Source organism: Pogoniulus pusillus, chromosome 2, assembly GCF_015220805.1.
Source record: "Pogoniulus pusillus isolate bPogPus1 chromosome 2, bPogPus1.pri, whole genome shotgun sequence".
Lineage (NCBI taxonomy): Eukaryota > Metazoa > Chordata > Aves > Piciformes > Lybiidae > Pogoniulus > Pogoniulus pusillus.
In genome coordinates, this window is record NC_087265.1 from 11,982,341 (window position 1) to 12,002,304 (window position 19,964).

At 43.1% G+C, this 19,964-nt stretch overlaps 1 long non-coding RNA gene across 1 annotated transcript in view; it reads left to right on the top strand.

Moving 5' to 3' along the window:
* The first annotated feature begins 361 nt into the window (after window positions 1–361).
* The window catches only part of LOC135187600 (uncharacterized), a 48,545-nt gene continuing 28,942 nt past the window's right edge, over window positions 362–19,964 (top strand). The window contains exon 1 of the long non-coding RNA XR_010307383.1: window positions 362–565. This is a non-coding gene — a long non-coding RNA (uncharacterized LOC135187600). The remainder of the gene's footprint in view (window positions 566–19,964) is intronic.

Genomic DNA, 19,964 nt, shown 5'->3' on the forward strand with positions numbered 1-19,964 from the left:
AGAAATGGGTGGGAAAAAAATCAGCTATAGCAATTTCTTTGCAGCCTAAAATTTCCCCCTCTCCTGCTCTTCGTGTAACAACAGCTGCTATACAGGCTGTTCAAAGCACTGTCCAGCAGGATTGCATTTAGTGAAAATCAGTGACAGAGGAAAAAAGGCATTCTGAAGCACCAGGCATTTTCACAGATTAAAACCTCTGTTCTCCCTTTTAACAGAAGTATGGGAATTGGTGGCACGTGAATTCAAGGCATGTGTTTCCTATCATATAATCAGTGGGAGAAGTATAAAATAAATGAAGGGGAAGTAATTTATTGTGGAGCCTTAGAAAACCAGTCTGGACCTCATCTCAGACCTCCCTCAGTAATTACACATGAAAACATCATGCACATGGTATAAAATCTGTTAAGCAGTTGGATGTTACCTTTAATCCCCACCTGGCTTTCAGGGACTGCTGGCAAGCTGAAGTAACCTACACTGGGGGTTTGAGATGTAACCTCCACAGGAATTTGAAGGTCCCATCTGTATCAAGAGAGATCTCCACTTCAGTGGTCTGAAATCAGCTCCTGTAAGTACAGTAAAGGCAACTCAACTGCTCTGTGCATTATACGTACCTTGTAGGTAGCATAAGGTGTGCAGATTATGGAGAATGAACTTTAATAGAGTTGAGAGTGGTTCCATCCTGTGTGTGACATCTAACAATTAGGATCCCCTCTATGCTTATATGAATCATTAACTTCCAAACCTGCTAGTTCAGCCTTTGACACAGAGCTATGCATCACTGCTAACCAGTGTTCACCTCAACACAGACACCTGAGCTCTTCCCGTAAAAGTTGTAATCCATCTCACTTGGGCAACCAATGCTTAAATCCAACTTGCAAACTCCAAAGGTTACAAAATGCTGGGATCCAGCTAGAAGCCCAGCAACTTTTAGAAAGGTTTCTTTCTGCAGGATTTTGTTTTTTAACACTCATAAAACTTCTGCCTTCATGGTAAGGTTTGTCTAGGCATATCTGAACTGTAAAACTTTCATATTTTCGTGTCAAAAATGATTTTGCTAAAGCTGGCTTCCCCCATGCTTTGACTTATCAGTTTCAGTTGTGGTGGTGTGCATTTCAGTTGAAGTTTTATTACATTATGTCGGCAGCACATTATGGTGGGTTGTTGGGTTGTGGTTTTTGTTGTTTTTTTTTTTAACACATGGATTTGATTGAGAAATGAAACTGGAATAAGAATGAGGTAGCAGCAGCATCTGCTGGGAGACACAGCTAGCGCTGATGTCAATCAATCTGATTGATTAAATATGGTGGCACACATTTTATTAAAACAAAATGCTCTCCCTGAAGAAGGCTATTATGCCAATATAATACCCAGCTTTCCTAGAGAATGCTACAAAAGAGGTGGCCTGTTTGTGAAATGCAACGCTTGTAAATAACTGGAAGCAACTGAAGAGCTCAAATTACATTTGGCTGCTCATGGCAACAGCTATTTTATTGTTTTGGCATGCGGTAGCTGGTATTGTTATGTTGGCAAGTTCAGCAGCACTGATGGATGTTTAATTATTCTGTTGTACCACAGGAAGGTTTTATGTGCTCACTGACGTTATTAAACAGGTCTGAGACTTGAAAGTGCTCAGTGGTTTGTGACCAGGGCATGTGACAGACTGGCTCAAGCCTGGAGATGGAGGCACTGCCTGCTCACCCCATGCCTCAGGCATGCTGGAACTAATTTCCAGGCAGCCTCTTGGCTCTTTCTTTGCAAGGATGGGTGTTTGCAGGGCTGGCCTGAGCCTGGGAAGAGAACTCCTCTGGGAATGGATGGCCATCAAAGGCACAATTACCTGCCCTTCAGGTACAAGGCGCAGACATTTTCGACTTGCTTTCTCTCTTGCAGAAACAAATAGGATGTGCAGCAGCTCCACCCCAAAATACAGCTGGTGGCAAAAGAAACCATTTCATGGTGCATTCTCTGATCTCCCCGGGGGAAGGTCAAGAGGAACAATGAGTCATATTATTTGAGCAGTACTTAGAGGCTATAGAGATGGAGAATTTAGGATACAATAAATCTTTGCAGTGTTTCCTATCCAACTAAAATTATGGCTCCTGCTGCGTATCTTAAGGAGTCGGTAGGAGTGTTGCACTGGCTTCACTTGGACTGAGATTTTACCAACCTCCATTTATATTCTGCACAATAAGATGAATTACAAGAGTTCTTAACCAATGTCGATATTTTACTCACTTTCCTCCATATGTAGACGTTCATAATTTAACACAGGTTTCTGGTTGCTTCCTTCCTTCTCACAGAGTGTATTCAAATAACTTTTTTTTTTTAGTAAATAATACAAATGTAAGTCTGAACAAACATCTGCACCCCAGCAGAGTGTTGTATCCTACTCTGCATGATGGGGATCAACCAAGTTTATGCTCTAGATGGATATGACACTACAGGTATAGATCGAGGGTGTGCTTTTCCCATTGAAGGGTTTGTACATTTGCCATTGGACGCTGGAATGGGTTGCCCAAGGAGGTGGTTGAGGCCCCATCCTTGGAGATGTTTAAGGCCAGGCTGGGGGAGGCTCTGGCTAGTCTGATCTAGAGTAGGGTGTCCCTGCCCGTGGCAGGGGTTTGGAGCTAGATGATTCTTATGGTCCCTTCCAACCCTGACTCATTCTATGATTCTATGATTGTCCAGGAACACAAATCACAGCAGAAAAATACCTAGTATGCAAGCCATGTAATAGAGCAATAGCCTATAAAGTGTGCTGGCTGTTGCCATTCCTGTTTTGAGGAGGAGAGTGCTCTATCTAGGTTCTTCAGATCCCATGAGGTGAGAAATAGCAATTTCAGGGGAGGTGAATGGACCACTGGAGGCCTTTGATGGGATAAGCTGTGAAAGGGGGAAATAGCAAGGAGAGAAACATTAGATGAGGAGAGAACACAGTTGTGCAGGAAACACTCAGCTTCCAGAGGGGAGAAGATAAAAGAAAAATAAAGCAAAACAAAATATGGTAGAAATGATTAGCTTTATTTCAGAAAGGTGTGAAACACAACAGTGATGGTCACAGTATAACAACATCTGTCATAGCACAAAGGAAAAGCATAGGATACATACAGTTTAAGTCCACTCACTTTTCACTTTTACTGGTGGGGCTTTTTGTGATAACCCTTCTGGATCACCACTTCTAGTTGCAGTGCAATTCCTTCTCCTGTTTTATTTCATAATGTGGACACAGCCTGTTTGCTGTACTGTAGTAGCAGTTGGTGCTGTAGAAATCCTGGTAGCTGCTCCCTGAGCACCACCCTATTCTTTGGCAATCTAACTCAGTGAGATACTTAAGCGAGTGCTTAACATTGAAAACAAGCTCAGTAGAGGGTCTCAGCATGTTCAACGTGATGGCATCAAAATGACATGAGTACAGATGGCTTAGACAATATCTGTGTTGAATTTTTAATGGCAGATTTGGAACTATTTTTAAGATCCTACTGTCATTTCTCCTGAGAGATCTTTTCTTAGCAATCTAAGTAGAAAATAATAATGAGGGGAAGAAAACCCTTGCCAGGCAACCTCTTCAACATGCAAATGGTTTCTTCAGTGACACTTCTGCTGAAGCTAATCTTTCAGGATTGAGATATTTTCAGAAACATCCATTTATGGCTTTTTTTTTTTTTTTCTTTACTCACAAAGACACAGCTTTGTATACAAATCTTTTCTCCGCCCCCATCTGCTTATTTGGTGGTTTGAGGCTTGCTAACAACTTTTTGCCTGAACAGACATCTCTGTTGTACTTTACAGGCCTCAGAAATGGAGCTAATGATAGTATTTGTACAGATGCATACTTATCTGCCTCCAGCTTTCTTTCCTTCATGGGGGCTTTCTCAGAGTCTCTGATCTTACTGTTTTACAGTGAGAGACAGTATATTTTCTAATATCCTTTCAAAAAGAGTCACCCAGGTAATTAAGAGCACATCAGTCTTTGGCAGGTGACTCTCCCATTTTTTCTTCCAAGTTCGTCTCCTTTCATCCCCATTAATCTTCTGTGCTTCCCACCTTCCAGGAACTTCACAATTTAGTTTACTTGCTGCTTGGATGCCCATGGGCTGGGAGACTTTTGAGGGTTTTGTGCTTATATTGTCACCCTTTCCTGGTGATGAAACCCAAAGGCAACATGATCTGGATTTATGGTTAATGTGCAAAGACAGGAGAAAGCAGAGTGGGCTTGGGGGGAAAGCCTCAGGTCTGTTACACAGGCAGAGTAAAGAACAGTCACTTCAGACTTCAGTAAGCATCTGAATTAAAGCAAATGCAGTGATACCACCCCTCTTGATATTCCCTGACAGTGCAAAATCTACCACTGACATCAGAATTTGATTTCCTACTGAAATGCCAGACTGCACAGTGGCTCAGGAGCATTGTGTGTTCTCTGCAGGTTTGCTTGCAGCTAGACCAGGAGCAGCCTGGGCAGAAAAAATCACTTCAGCCATAATGGCCAAGCTGCCACCAGTGTTGCCAGTGTGCTTGGGATCTGGAGGTGGCGGGAAGCCCATTTTGGTGGCCTGCTTCTCCCTGCTCAGAGCTTCCAGCTCAGCTCCACAGGCAGGATCAAGGCTGAGCTCTCTGCACTTTCTGCATGGCCCTGATAAAGCACACGCACACAAAACAAATCCTCCTTCTGTCATCACTGGAAGCACTCTCTAGGGCCATGGCTGTTTGTCAGATACTGCTAGAAGGAGTATCCAAGCTACCTGGACAATGCTGCTTGCAAGAGGGTGGTAGAAGTGTTGTAACCAGCTGCTTACTCTGCCTCCTGAGTGCTGCCATGGCCTGAATCAGGAGACTTTATCCCTAAAGTTCACTTCTCCATGCCACCTAGTGCCATTTTGGGCTGTGGCAATGCCAAAATTGCCTTCACCTCTCTCACCATAATGATGTAATATCCAATAAACACACATCAATACTGAAGAAGTAAGGTGAAATGTAGTATCTCCTAAACCACTGAAAAAGATTAAATGCTGTTGAAGGAATGAAAGTAGCCTAACTGCATGAGATGTTCTCAAGCTTTTTTCTTTAGATTCTTCATGAATCTACCAGTTTCACTACCAGAGATTTGTAGTTAGAAATGTTAGGCAAATTTTCTCATTAATAACAAGGGGAGTGCATGATGGTATTTTGATGAATATTTTGACACATCTGCAAATGTTGGCATGAAAAGGACTTTAACTGCTGCCAGCTATGATTAGCCCTAAGAGAAATATTTTGTATAGTGTCTCAGTGGGATTTTAAAATCTTGATAGCTACAGAAGGTTAATTAACATATATTAAAAAACAGATAAAATCCAGTGGTTATGCTTCTGCAAAGGACAAGGGGCAGGCATGTGCTTACTAAAGTGCATAACATTTTGAGGGATCCTCTCTTGAGACCTGGAATGAAACTAGGACTTGCTGACATCTGCACAGTCAGGATCATGTAAACCCACTGCTAGTTGGAAACATATATGAAATCACCACAACATCAGAAGTGCTTTTGCTGGGCATAATGGCCATAACTTTTCTCTGTGTGTGGGGGTTTTGTTTGTTTGTTTGGATTCTTTTTTTTTGGTGGTTTATTTCCTTGGTTTTTTTTCTGTTTCGTTTTGGGTGTTTTTGTTGAGTTTTTTGGAGTTTGTATTGCTTTTTGGTTTTTTTTTGCTTCTCAGAACTTAGAAGCAGTTTCTGGATAAGGAAAGTACCCTTGAGCAATGCACTAGGAGGGAAGACCACCTGGAACCCTGTTTTGTGGTTAGCTCTATTTTGGAATCCTCAGGAAAGCAGTTTCTGGATAAGGAAAGTACCCTTGAACAATGCACTAGGAGGAAGACCACTTGGAACCCTGTTTTGTGGTTAGCTCTATTTTGGAATCCTCAGGAAAGCAGTTTCTGGATAAGGAAAGTACCCTTGAACAATGCACTAGGAGGAAGACCACTTGGAACCCTGTTTTGTGGTTAGCTCTATTTTGGAATCCTCAGGAAAGCAGTTTCTGGATAAGGAAAGTACCCTTGAACAATGCACTAGGAGGGAAGACTACCTGGAACCCTGTTTTGTGTTTAGTTCTATTTTGGAATCCTCAGGAAAGCAGTTTCTGGATAAGGAAAGTACCCTTGAACAATGCACTAGGAGGGAAGACCACCTGGAACCCTGTTTTGTGGTTAGCTCTATTTTGGAATCCAAAGTGTTTGTCTGTGTCTGCATTCATTAGGCAGAGATTTGAAACAAACAGTACATTGCTCATTATTGTTACCTCAGTGGAGACCTCTACAGCTAGCCCCATCAAATAATGCAAACCAAGTGAATAAACAACCAATGTAATTTACTGTCAACTTCAGTAGAAACCTGGAAAAAAAATCCCCACAGTCCAAACTATTGCTGGTGGTTTTAACAATATTGTCCACAGTGCATGAAATGCAATATTTTGGGGGTAGTAATTGCTATTATTTAAACCCCAGGAAAGCCATGGATTTATATGTGTTCGGTTTGCCTTTAAGCTGGATAATAAATCTGTATACTTCTTCTGGGCTTTTTTTAGTGTCTTTTTATTTATTTTTTTAAGAGAAACTCTGAAAAGGTAATATCTGCCTATCTGGTTTGGGTTTTGCTGGGTTTTGTTCTTTTTAAAGCACGGGAAAGATTTTAACTGCTGAGTTGCTCTGTATGGAGCAAATTGTGTCTTTAACCACCCTGCACTTTAAGTACTGAAGGTAGCATTGGAGTTACATGTGCAGAAACCAGCAGTCAGTTGTGACTCAGAAGATAATACACCAACTGTGTATTAAGTTTAATGTAGATTAATGTGAGTTGCTTTCCTTTGCATGTATGTACACAGGTACAAATAATTAAGATTAATTCCACTGGATGTAATGGCCTTCACTGTGCACAGTGCCATAAAATTCTTCTTTAATAGCTGTTAATTGGATGTATTTGCTTTGATGGTGAAGTCCTGATTAGTCTTGTTATCCTACAACCCCTTCTCCCTCCCTTTGCTCACTTTTGTGCTTAGGAAAAGATTTATAATAAGGGAATCACAGCTCTGCAGTTTATTAGCAAAAAATCAATATGTGTATCTGCTTACAGGTATTAGAGGTTCAGCTAAACGGGGGGGGGGGGGGGGGGGGGGAGGTGCTCTGCATAATGTCTGAAGAGTAGAGATGATTCATGTGTTCATTTTTTCTTCTTTTCCCTAGGCAGTGTTTTCAATAGTAATAACACAGATTTCATACTGGATTTCTTTTCTGTCTCTGTTCTCTTTCATTTCTGCATTGAACCTGTAGAGTTGTTCAGTGATAATAGGAGAGCCATGGTTCCTTCAGCAGGCTCCTGTGCCAGAATGCCAAATGTATGGCTGAAGTTAGGAACCACTTCCATATGATGATTCAATGTGTTTCTTCTGGAAAACAGTCAGTATTTTGCCCTCTCTGTCCTCTGAAATACGGTAAACCTAAACATAAGGGACAGGAGCTTCTGTGTGTGCAGAACAGCATGTCTTCACTGAAGTCTAGGTGGAGAATTGATTTATGCTGAAGTTCTGGGCCTGTTTTTCTTTAGAGTAGCTCATTTTAGCAATAGTTCTTTACATTTGCTACGTCCCAGGAGCACAGCTCTTCTTATGGAATTATTGAATGATAGGTCTGTAAAGGGAGACATTAAAGGTAGAACTGCAGCCTAAACCAATGTCTCAGAGCCAGGTTCCTGGGCACAACTGCCTTGCTCTCTCCCATGCACTGCCACGTACAGTTTTCCTGGGATAGTGGCCCAGCTGCAAGTGGACATTTTTTCCTGCTTGGAGCAGTTTTGAGTACCGGAGTCCCACCACCCAGGAGCAGTGACAAAGCCAGGTCTGGCCCCAGAGATTCATCACTGCAGATTTCCTCTCCAGTGACTCTGCCTCACCAGCACAAGTCATCTGTATTGTTTTATCATTAAGATACTGGCCCAGTGCCTTTCTTTGCACGAGTATGAACACAGTAGCTTACTGCATTTCCTGCTCCTAGTGAGCTCCACACAGCCCTCTGAAGAAGACAGGACTCCTCTCTTCTTGTGTCTCTTCCCACATGCCTGGAGCCACAGGATGCTGCTGCAATACAACCACATACAGCATGGGGAACCTCAGTTTGGGATAGTTTACATTCTAGTCAATAGATTCTCCCTGGAGGAATACCTGAATTAAACGTCTGTGAGATTTGGTCTACTGCCAAGAAGGCTTTGGTGGGACCTCATCCAAGGGTAGACTTCTGCCTTCTTTCTCCTTTGGTGCTGCCTTTAGTTGGTCAGTGTTCCAGCTGCCAAACAGGAACCTTAAAAGTGTTTGGGTTATAGACTATCCACCTGAATTTAATGTACTGCATAAAGCACTCCACAGAGGACAGGCTAGCACTGCCAGTTGTGTAGATCTCTGCTATTTATTGGCTTTAATCAGGGAAATTGATGTAGAATGTGGGTTTTGGAAGATGTCTTCTGACAGATCCTTCACTGCTTCCTCTGACTTTGTCTCTGCATTCAGGTCTGCTGCTTATGTTATTTGGATCTCTTAGTGCAGTCAGGGGAAATACAAACAGGGCTAATTTCTGAAGTGTTTAAAACTGAGAAACTCCATTATGGTGCCCAATTGCACCGTTGTCTGAGGATCTGATTGAATGACTTGGAGACTGAAAGAGCAGGTCTTTTCTGAGATTAATATTCTACAGAACATTAATATGTAATTGTCCCCCTTCCTCCAGAAAGAAAGAAGTCTGCATAATAACAGCAATTGTAAGAGAAGTAAAAAAAAAAGAGGCAGAAGCTGTTTCTTTGTGGCCATTTAACCATGCTTAGCAATTCCACATTTATTGTCAGTATAAAACAAACCATTTCAGAAGAAAAATAGGTGAATATCAGTAGATATAAACAAGGTCTTTATTTCACTGAGGCACCTCCATTTTGATTTCTGTCACTGAGTTTGCAGTTGTGTTATTCATGCTTTTAATTGCAGCCCACTTCTAAACTTGACTGTATCTGCCCTACGCAAGGCTGTGTTTCCATGCACCTCTGCCTTAAGACCCCTCTAGCAAGAGGAGGGTTAAACCCAATATTTGTAGATAAAGAGGTAAACATATTTACATTCAGTTTTTCACACTTTATGCATATGTCATGCAGTGAATAGTTTTAGAGGTATGTTTGTACTATCTCTCTAGAATTTTTACAGTCTGCAGGACACAAAATCTCTATAAAGTGACTTATTGAAATAGAAGCAGATTGGTAAAACCGTTTCTCTCTTATGAACTGTGAAGAATGATCCTCTAAATGAAATCAGGAAGGAACTGGACAGAATCTTGTTTAATGGTGTGACAAAATGAATCACAACTATTCCAAGCATCCATCACTGCTAAAAGGGGACCACAAATGATCTGTGAACTACTATATATTGATTACTCATGTACTACAAGTGTCGGATTTAATGTTCACACACCATGGAAAGGCGGCAGGGACAGATGGTGCCTTAACTCTTCTTTGATAGATTTTAATGGTGAAATATTGATTTCTATCTGGCCAAGGCCTGTTGTTAGGGGCCAAAGTCATTTGTTGGGTATAGCTGGACACCCAGTCTGCTAGGGGTAATCAATCATTTTTGGCAAGGCAGGTGAAATTCTGAAGAGAAGCACCTTGGGTTCCCAAACTGTGTCGAGATGAGGCTGAGACCGATATTTGCGTGTGCACCCCTCCTCCTCCCTCCATGTGCACATACAAAAAAAGACTCCATGAAATTGTGCTTGTAAAGAATTATTAATGATAAGACATGTTTACTGAGGAGAGTCACGGCGAATCACAGCTGACATGAAATAGTCTGGGAGCCTCGGAGAGAAAATGAGCTTCTCGCTAAAAGGGACTATATTTTATTTAAACATCCGTCTAGGGCTGAAAACTCAGGTAATCTGTTGTGTTACAAGCCACTGGCTGTTCTTGCCATCCAGAGAGATAACACTGAGGAGCTAATAGGAACACATCAATCACAATCAGGCTGCAATTCCACTGGTGTCTCCTCTTCCCGGCTTCTTTTTAAGCTCCTTAATAACGATGATAACATAGTTCTGGGCTTGTGAGAGGGTTTCTTCCCTTTGAGGGTCATATTCATAAAGCGAATGGCTTGCAAAGTCAGCATCTCATTCCTATTTCGGGGGCAAAAGGAAAGAGTTTGCAAGTGGGAGGGGTGGGGAGGGAAGGGGGAGCAGGAGGAGATGGATTTCCCCCAACAATAAATCCGTGGGTGCCCCTCTATCTCCTGACAGCCTTCCCAAGAGAGGATTGCCGCTTAGAAGCAGGCTGGAAAGGGTCGTCTCTGCCCAGATGTGCCCCAGATGTGGGAAGGCAGTGGAGACTGATTTTTCGTTTAGATTATCTTGCTTACCTAATGATTTTTGCTTCACTGCTCAGCTCGATTGTGTTCACTAGGACGGCAGGCTATTAAAATGTCAAGGCGCATTGAATTGTTGTTATCAAGGAAAGAGACCTTTCCAATCAGCCCGTGTTCCCCGGGTTGCATAAAGGCAAAGAAGGGATTGGAGGGGGAAGACCTTCTCCATGCCTGGGAAGGGGGGAGAGGTGCAAGGGGGGCATGTGTGCCTCTGTGTGTGTGTGTGTGTTTGTGTGACTGTGTGCGCACACAGGCGAGGGAGTGCGCCTGCTGCAGTAGGTGCGGTAATTAAAATGCCACCTTTTGTAACAGGTATCAGACATTGCTCTCATTCACATTTATGGGGAGAGGCAGAACTTCTCCCCGTTGTGCTTTCCACTGCAATCCTTGCAAAGAAAATACTGGGAGGAGGAAACTTGTGTGGTTGAATCACTGGCCCTGCATACTAAGGAGCTACTGGGCTGGGCTGAAGGAGAAAAACAAAGGCAAATGCCTTCCTCATGTCTGCACCTGCCTTAAGGCTTGATAAGAAAATAAGTTCACTGACCTACTGGGAAAAACACTGGAAATTGTCCGGCATCACAATATTGAACAACTGGTGACAGGATGATACAAACCCAGCACATTTGGAGACACTAAAATCCCCTACCTCTCGTCACCACCACCACCACCACCTTGTTCATATAATTGCAGAGCAGTTTATTACACAGAGGCACATCAGATATTGCCACGGATTGATTTTTTCTTCCCCTCTCTTCCCTCGTAAACTATACGGCACATCATATTGCTTGGGAAAAAATACAATCTTTGGGTTTCCTTCTCTTTGTTTAAATCATTTCACAAATATTTTGCTTTCCCCCTGCCGTTTCTCTTTCCTGTTCATTTTAAAAAGATGGCTTTGGTTTTGCTTGTATACGTTTTTGTAGAATGATGACATCTACCCTGTCCCCCATGCATCAAGCATCATTGATTGGCCAGAACATCATTGTCACTACTGGGTGTTCATCTTCACACTTGCTGCTGGCAGGTCCCTCATCTACTTTCTCTCTGTCTTGCACATGCCCCTTTCAACAGCTACAGGCTCACTCACTACAGGCATGCTCACTTTCCCTTCTTGCCTAATATGTGTTTCTCCTGATGTGTTTTAACTCTGTTTCCTCCTTACATCCCCTTGCTTTCTCTTCCTCCAACCTCGTGCTGCTGTGTGAGTCCACAAGCACAAATCACAGCCAGCTGCTCAATTCTGCAGCCATCTTCAGCTTGGTCTGTGTTAAAAAGCCAGGAGAAAACAAACGCTTCTATTTTTTTTCATGTTGCCTGCTCTTATTCATGAAAGTTTCTCTATCAAGATTTCATTCTCTGAGCTGTTGAGGCACAGGGAGGTGAGACCACTGATGGATTGCAGGAGTCCTTGCTAGTCCTGCACGTGGCAGTAGGGAAGGAATACACAACCATCCTTCCCCACCATGTCATTCATAGAATCATAGAATCAACCAGGTTGGAAGAGACCTCCAAGATCAGCCAGTACAACCTAGCACCCAGCCCTAGCCAATCAACTAGACCATGGCACTAAGTGCCTCAGCCAGGCTTTCCTTGAACACCTCCAGGGATGGTGACTCCACCACCTCCCTGGGCAGCCCATTCCAATGCCAATCACTCTCTCTGGGAAGAACTTCCTCCTAACATCCAGCCTAGACCTCCCCTGGCACAACTTGAGCCTGTGTCCCCTTGTTCTGTTGCTGATTGCCTGGGAGAAGAGACCAACCCCCACCTGGCTACAACCTCCCTTCAGGTAGCTGTAGACAGCAATGAGGTCACCCCTGAGCCTCCTCTTCTCCAGGCTAAACAACCCCAGCTCCCTCAGCCTCTCCCCATAGGGTTTGTGTTCCAGGCCCCTCACCAGCTTTGTCACCCTTCCCTGGGCACCTTCCAGCACCTCAACATCTTTCTTGAATTGAGGAGCCCAGAACTGGACACAGTACTCTAGTACTGACCAGTGCAGAGTACAGGGGAGGAATAACCTCCCTTGTCCTACTGGCCACACTGTTCCTGATCCAGGCCATTGCTCCAAGTGGCCTTTATTTTTACTTTGGCTTTATGTTTCTATTCTCATTTCTGTCTTGGGCCTTTTCTCCATGAAAAAAATTGTTGCACACAGGGCTGGGATGTGAATGAATTGTGCATTCCTGTAGGGAACACTGCAGGTACAGCAAGGACTTGTGTGGATAAGAATGTTACTGTGGAGCCATGTGACTTGCAAATCTCCTGTGTTATGGCAGCTCCTCCACACATGGTGCTGGTGGACATGAGTTCTGCATGGCACTCACCCCAGCCCAGCAAGACTCCACACACCCAGTGCTCATATGTATTTAAGGCACATGTGCTTCTCAGTAAAGTATTTGCTAGTTTTCTCATCCCATACCCATGTCATACCCATCCTGACAAAACTCATCATTTTCATCTTGCAAGTTGGAAAGGTGATAAAGTAGTATTATTCCTTTACAGAAGAGAAACTGAGGTTTGAAGGCTCAGGAAATGCTTAAATATTTCAGATGCTGGTATCCAAAATGATTTGCCTTAAGACATAAGAAAATGGGTGGCAGACAGTAGGAACTAGCACCCAGATCAGAATACTGTACTGTGGTTATAAGTACTTTAGTTATTAGACCAGCTTTCATTTCTCCTGTTAATATTTTTTCTCATCTCCTCACTGCTCCTTTCAATATCTAGCAGTTTCTGTACTTTTCTTGCAAACTTAAGCTTCCTTAAGCAGCTGCTTTTGGCTCCAGGGAGAGCTGTAAACCAGGCATGCAGCCCAGCCAAAAATGTGCAGCACCTCCATTTGCTTACCAAGCCAACTAGAGTGATCTTCACTGTTGCCCAGGCATGGGGCCACATGAGTTAATGCCTTCTAACTCTGCTTCCAACCATGGTGTGTCACTAGACAGGATGGAGAAAGAAACTATCCCCTTCAAGACAAAGCAAGCATGCAGCAGAGGATGCCTGCTCCCTTTTTGCACTGTCATTCAATCTGCATACCATTTCCTATCCAGATCTATATCCCCATGGACCCAGACCATTTCCAGATTTCCTGGACTCCGCTGTGCTGCTCTCCTTACCTTCCTTTGCCATTCTAGGTCCATGCATGTCCTCTGAGTAGAACGCTCTTTCCTGTGAGAATTTCCTGAACATGCTGTTTGGATGTGTACTTCTTTTCTGCCACAGGCAGCATTAACACCTTTTTCCCCCCTGCAAGCTAAACACCAGGATGCATTTTTCATTACCTAACAGACTTGACCAGCACCACTGCAGAGTCTGAAGAAGTGTTGAATTTATTCCTCTCCCCTTTGCTCCACAGACTGTGGGAAAGAACAGCACCCTTTCTGAAATGTTGCTCATTGGGTATATTTGAACTGCTGTTGGTTGCAAAATAATAGGTAGTTTTGGAGGAATTCTTACCAGCATTGCCATCATAACAGATGCATTGACTTTGCTGTCAGTAAAGAACCATTACAGTACATCCTTCCAAGCCCTGCCCAGCACTGGCCACCTGAACACAGTCATGTTCAGGCTGACATAGTTTTCCATACCTGTTTTGGATGTGACTTCATGCCTGAAGTCAATGGCAATAATTCTACTAAGTCTGAAGGCTGGAATCAGTCCTGTAGTAGTTTGGAAGGAAAAATAAGTGAAAATGCCTGTGTTCTTCTGGCACAAGTAACCAGAGAGACTTTCTGTAAGAGGAACCAGCATAGCCCACAAAGCACAGGAAGGCACTAAGGGCTGGAGCGGTGCAGGAGGAGCTGGGAAGCCTCCTGCTGGCCTGTGTCTTTGACAAGACCTCCTTGCTGGTTTGCAATATTTCAGGCTTTTTTTTTTTGGAAACCTGAATTAATTTCCTTGATTCTTCAAACATACTCAAGAAGATCTTGTCATTGAATTACACCATGTGGGCTTGTTCTCCTGGATTTATGCATATCAGTGCAGCTTCTGAGAGAGACAGAAGACCATATATATCCCAAGCAGAGCAGATATATAAGCTGCTCTTTCCTTGTCAGTCTAGGGCCTGAGGGAAAAAGACCTGTAGCACTGTAACCCACAGGGTCCTGGAGAGTTAATCAATTAGAAGCAAAAGCTAACCTAGCTTTTCATTTAAGGATGGCCAAAGAGAAAGGGCTCAACGAAGCTAAAACTCAACAGGCAGAATACTTCACCAGAGATCACCAACTGAAAAAGTCACAGAAAATAGGAGGAACAATTCATAGCATGAGACAATGCTGCACAACTTTGTGCCAGCTCATACTGCTGGCTGGTCCAAGTGCATGCAGAGCATGCCTGGGTTTTGAGTGTTGTGCACCTCTGTCTGTGCTCAAGCAAAGGGTGGAGCTTTGTACTTTGCATGATGGGGTCCTGGTTTGCAGCTGTTCTGTCTAGGCATTAACATGTGGTAAAAACAAGGATAGGAGCTATGTACTGGGGTGCAGAAGATGTCTTTTCCAGGAAAAGTGAAATATGTGTCCTTCTATGCCCATATATTTTACAATTGCTCTTGCTGAGTTCTCTAAACACTGAGCCTGTTTTGAACAGTCCTGTCAGTATTGTGCCTCAGCTAAACCCATAACCCAGAGGATACTCCTTATGCTTCAGCAGCATCTCAGGACATGTGTAGTTGTGTCTATTTTTCTCATTTTTCAGTCTACACCCTGATCCTAACTTCACACTGTGCCCTCTCAGGGCTGGCTGGGGTTTTTAGCTTGTTTTCAGCCAGCTTTCTCTGCATATGACAGGATGAAATGGATTGCAACAGAGATGAGACAAATTCACAGTATCTGTTAGAAGAAGAGCTGCTACTGGACTTACCTGTTATCTGAGCTCCCCACCCTGTCCAATGCAGCAACCATTTGTTGCTCCTGCTGCTTCCCTGTTTCTCTTCCCATGAAATTCAGAGGCTGTACAAAAATGATCAACCTCCAAGAGGATCTACATTTCAGTGCCAAAATCTAATTTCAGGCATCTAAGAACTGCTTCTGCATCTGCCCCTTTGTGCAAGAATAAAACCCCTTAATACTGGCTATTACATATCGAGTGGGACCAGGAGAATTGGTTCCTGAACTGTGCCAAAAGCCCTGCATTAAGAGGTTAAGGTTGGTATATATATCAATCACATCAGCATAAAACACATCAAAGGGATGTAATTGTCCCCTGAGCAAGCCTTATAATTCACAGAAAACTCACTTGATATTAGCTCAGTTAAAATAAGTCTGAAGTGAAAGACACTGGAAAGTTCCCAGTGACTTCTTGCAATGTCATTCAATAACCTTATAATTATGATTAAAGCTTTATTTTCTTTGGCCTCAGAAATTATGTTCTTCCCTGGGTGCATCTCTTATCTCCCCAGGCAGCTTCCATGGGCCACTGGTGCAGAAGAAGATCAGCACTTTTCAGTGGCAATGGACATGATATGCTTTCTTCATTTCAGCCCTTCTTCTGGAAACTCTTCTTCTGGTTCTTCTTCAGCCCTTTTCCTGGAAACTTCCAGAACCTTACAACAAATCCCTGGGCTGACACTACGAAAGATATGAGGGAGAGGGCAGAAACATGGGAGGCACAGTGGGAGACAGTTTACACAAACCATTTTGGGGGCAGATGTGCCCCAAAGCAAGTTTTGTATTTGAGCAAGGCAGCAGCTGCCTAAGCCTGCAGGCAAACTCATTCCTGTGGCAGCAACAGGTTAGATCCAAGGAGCAGCTGGCAGGTGGAGCAAGTGCCAGTGCTGTCCTTGCTTGGCAGGTCCTGGCTTCTAGGCCTTCAGCACACAGAATAAATCCAATGTCAGCCATGGCTGACCACATATGACAGTGTGAGGGTTACGATGAGCAGCCTCTGTTTGCAAACAGCTGTCTACCAGTCCCCTGCTTTGCAAGCCTTGGAAGTATCCCTCCTAACATTCCCAATATATATCCTCCATTGCCCTCAACAAGTTAATGCAAACATGTCCTGGGGAGCTTCTCAGACACAGTCCAAGCTGTTACAGATCTGGGAGCAAGCACTGGAAGCAAGGTCAAGCCACAGCTAAGCCACGTCCATTTATTTTTTTGCATGCATCAGATTTATTTGCTAGCAAAGCAGCTGTACTAGGAACAGGAACAGCGGGCATATGTTGTGTTTGCAGTGGAGCACCTTGAAGAAGCTAAAGCGATGCTCAAAGCAGAATAATTGGTGTAGCAGGAGGCTGTGCCCACGTTAATAGTTTTTGCTGAGATGAAACTTATTAACATGTGCACTGGTGCATCTGTATTGCCTTTGGGACTCAAACAGCATGGTTCTTTGCCACGCTGCATGGAGGTTTTACCTTCCTCTGACCTTGCTCAGGCTCCTTTGTCCTGCTCTGTGCTTAGAGTTAACCTCTTGTCTGCTTAGGCTTCTAGTCTATTTTTTTTTTTAAATCCAAGCCAACTTTTTCAAATCTCTCTTACACCAAAGATTTCAGTTGTGCTGAAAGTATTTTCAGTCCCATTGTTACAATGCTTTTGGTTTGTGGAAAAGTTTGTTGTGCAGTGCATGCTTCAAATAATCCACCCATTTCTAAGGTGAATTTTTAAGCTCTTATGAGTGATCAAAAAAAATCTCATTCTGCTTGTCCTAATATTGCATCTGGGGGGGAGATGTGTGAATTTACTTCACATGGGTTCACAGGCTGAAGCTCTGTTTGAGAGGGAGAGAAAACAAGAACAAAAAATATCTTTCCTGTAGCACCAGGTTATGCCTTTATTTAAAGTACTGCAGGAATGGAAATATAACTTCTGGAGACTAATATGAAATAGGTAAGAAAAGAACATGCAGTATCTGCATCTGATCTTTGCTGTGAATGGCAAGGCAAACCAAACCTCTGCCTCCTGAGTTACTGCTGCTAGCACAGTTTAGATGGAGCATGTGTTTGCTAGGGCACTGCCCTTTATAATTGATTGTGAAGATCATAACAAAGTCCAAATGAAGCATGTAACAAACCTGACTTCTCACATGCAGAGTCCAACCCTAAGTTATTAAGTCCTCCCAGAGACACTGAACTTTTTAACACGTTGTTACACAAAGAGTTTCCAGAGGGAAGGAAAAAGAAAGTCGGTATGCCAAGATGCTGAGCAGTCACCAGTTCTGTGGTGCCAAATAGAAGCTGTTTATCATCACACAGGCGTGATGTGCCAAACGGCACTCCACCTTGCTGCACTTCACTTACTTGGTTCAGGTTATAACCCATCCAGTGCTTTCTCCCTCCCTACAGACAATTCAGCCAGGGCAAGAACAAGCTCCAGCAAACAGAAACAGTTAGGTTTTGGCAGTGATTTGCTGACTGTGCCAACCAGCTCAATCTGCAAGTTTCATCTTGAAATGCCCTCTGCTTAGCTGTGCTTAGAGGCTGTCCCAGCCCAAGGCCTCTTTTCAACAGTGTTCTGCACTAAAGCTGAATACCTGCTGATTAAGTAGGTATACTTTAACCTGAGAGTTTTAGGGCATCATTTGAATCATAGAAGACTTGTAGTTTCCTAATTTCCACTTGCTTTTGCACTGTTGACATCATCCTAACCTGGCTGTGAGCTTTCCACGGAGAGAGCCACTACACTGAGAATTAGTGGATTTTGCTAGTTCATTTCTTTTGTGGAATCCTGTTGTTTTGGGCTGAATGTGGCATGTCTGCAGCATATGTGACTCAGATATGCACAGTGTAAATCAATGGGATGAAATGTAGCCATTGACAGCACTTACAATTTTGCCCATTACTGTGAAATCCTCTTTCTTTAAATGGAAGGTACTTTTATGGATCTGTTGAAGCATAGCTGACAAAGCCTTCAGCACTGCTGCCTAAATACTGCTAAACATAACAGTTATAAAAGGTACATGTGGTGCATATTTATAAGGATTAGAATAAGCACTTTGTTCAACTGCTGCAACACATTTGTCCCTTTTTCAGGATACTTACAAATTTTGGTTATTTTCATCTTCCTGTAAGTCAAACACTTCTCTGTGGACTTTACCAAATGTCTCTGCTTCCCCACAACCTGCCAGGGCAAAGTATGTATTTCTGTAGCTGTGTTTAAAAAGAAAAGGTGTCTATGCAGTGTGATTATTCTTTCTGTTCATCTAACAGACTACTAAATGCTCCTGCACTTCTTGCAGGACTAATTACATTGCAGTAATGTGAATGATCCCTGTTATTAAATATTTCTGGAGTGGTAGAGAGGAAGCTTCCTATTTGTACACACAAGAGAAGAATGGATTTGTGAAACAGAGCAGCACAACAGTAATGATCCTTCTGATCTACTCATACCAAGTCAGGGTGGGCATTACATGGGGAGCCCATTAACCAGGTGCTTTGCTGCTTCCCATCTGATGGAACCAAGCCCTCACATTCAGAACCTAGCTTTTACAGTGGCTGAAGTAAGTTTCACTTCAGATACCAGTTAGAAGAAGCTTGTTAAGAGCTGCTGTATGACCAAAAAAATGTAAGGGATTCCAAAACTACATCTTTCAAAGCTGGCTAAAATAAAATACTTACTGTAATATGCTGATTAGCAAATAAAGCCAAAAGGAGTTAAAGAGAGCAAAGAGAGCCATCTCAGCTAAACTAGCATTTCCTTTTAAGTATTCTGAAACAATTTGGAAAGGCATCTCTTTGTAGCTAGACTTCTGAGAAATGCTTTTGTTTTGGACAAGGAGCTGACGTGATTGATGGAAGCTGTCGCTGAAGCTCTGGCATTGCTGCTGTAGCTACCTACTTAGTGTGTCAGTGGTTAGACAAGTCTTGTCTTCACTCTCTCTACTCTGCATGAGAGCAATGATTACAATAACCTACAACTCAGGCTTCTGCATGGCCTGCTGTTATGTAAGTGCTACTCACTCACTGTGGCAGTCTACCTTTCTACTCCAGGGCTGATTTTGCGTGTTCTCGACCAAGACTTGTGCTGTCAGAGCTTCAGCTATCATAAGTGTGCTGGGAGTAAAGTATATCAGTCTATACCTATGTGCTCTGTAGCAGTTCCATGAAGCTGAAAGAAGTTCAACAACTGAAGGCTACCTACCTGGTCACATCTTCTTTCTACTCAGTGTTTTAACCTGGACAGGGTTTGAGGTTCTTTCTGCCCTTCTGACTAGGATGCTGGATATCTTAGATCTATTAGATATACCAGCCCTGCTGCTTAGGTGCTGCACAGATAGCAGGGATGCAGAGCATGCACAAATCAGCGAATATAGAATTATTTAGCTCCAAAAGAAAATCTAAACAAAATCATCTATGTGGTTTGGGTGGCTTAGGTTGGTCTACATATAAAATCAATCTGCATAGACCAAATGGCATACTGTCATGGAAGTATCTTCCAAGGGCTGGGTGTCAAATGAATGGGGCCAATCTCTTTGGTAATGTGCAGTAATAAGACAAGGAACGATGGATGCAAACTTGAACACAGAATGTTTCACCTCAACGTGAGGAGAAACTTCTTTACAGTGAGGGTGAAGGAGTTGAGGAACAGGCTGCCCAGAGATGTTGTGCAGTCTCCTT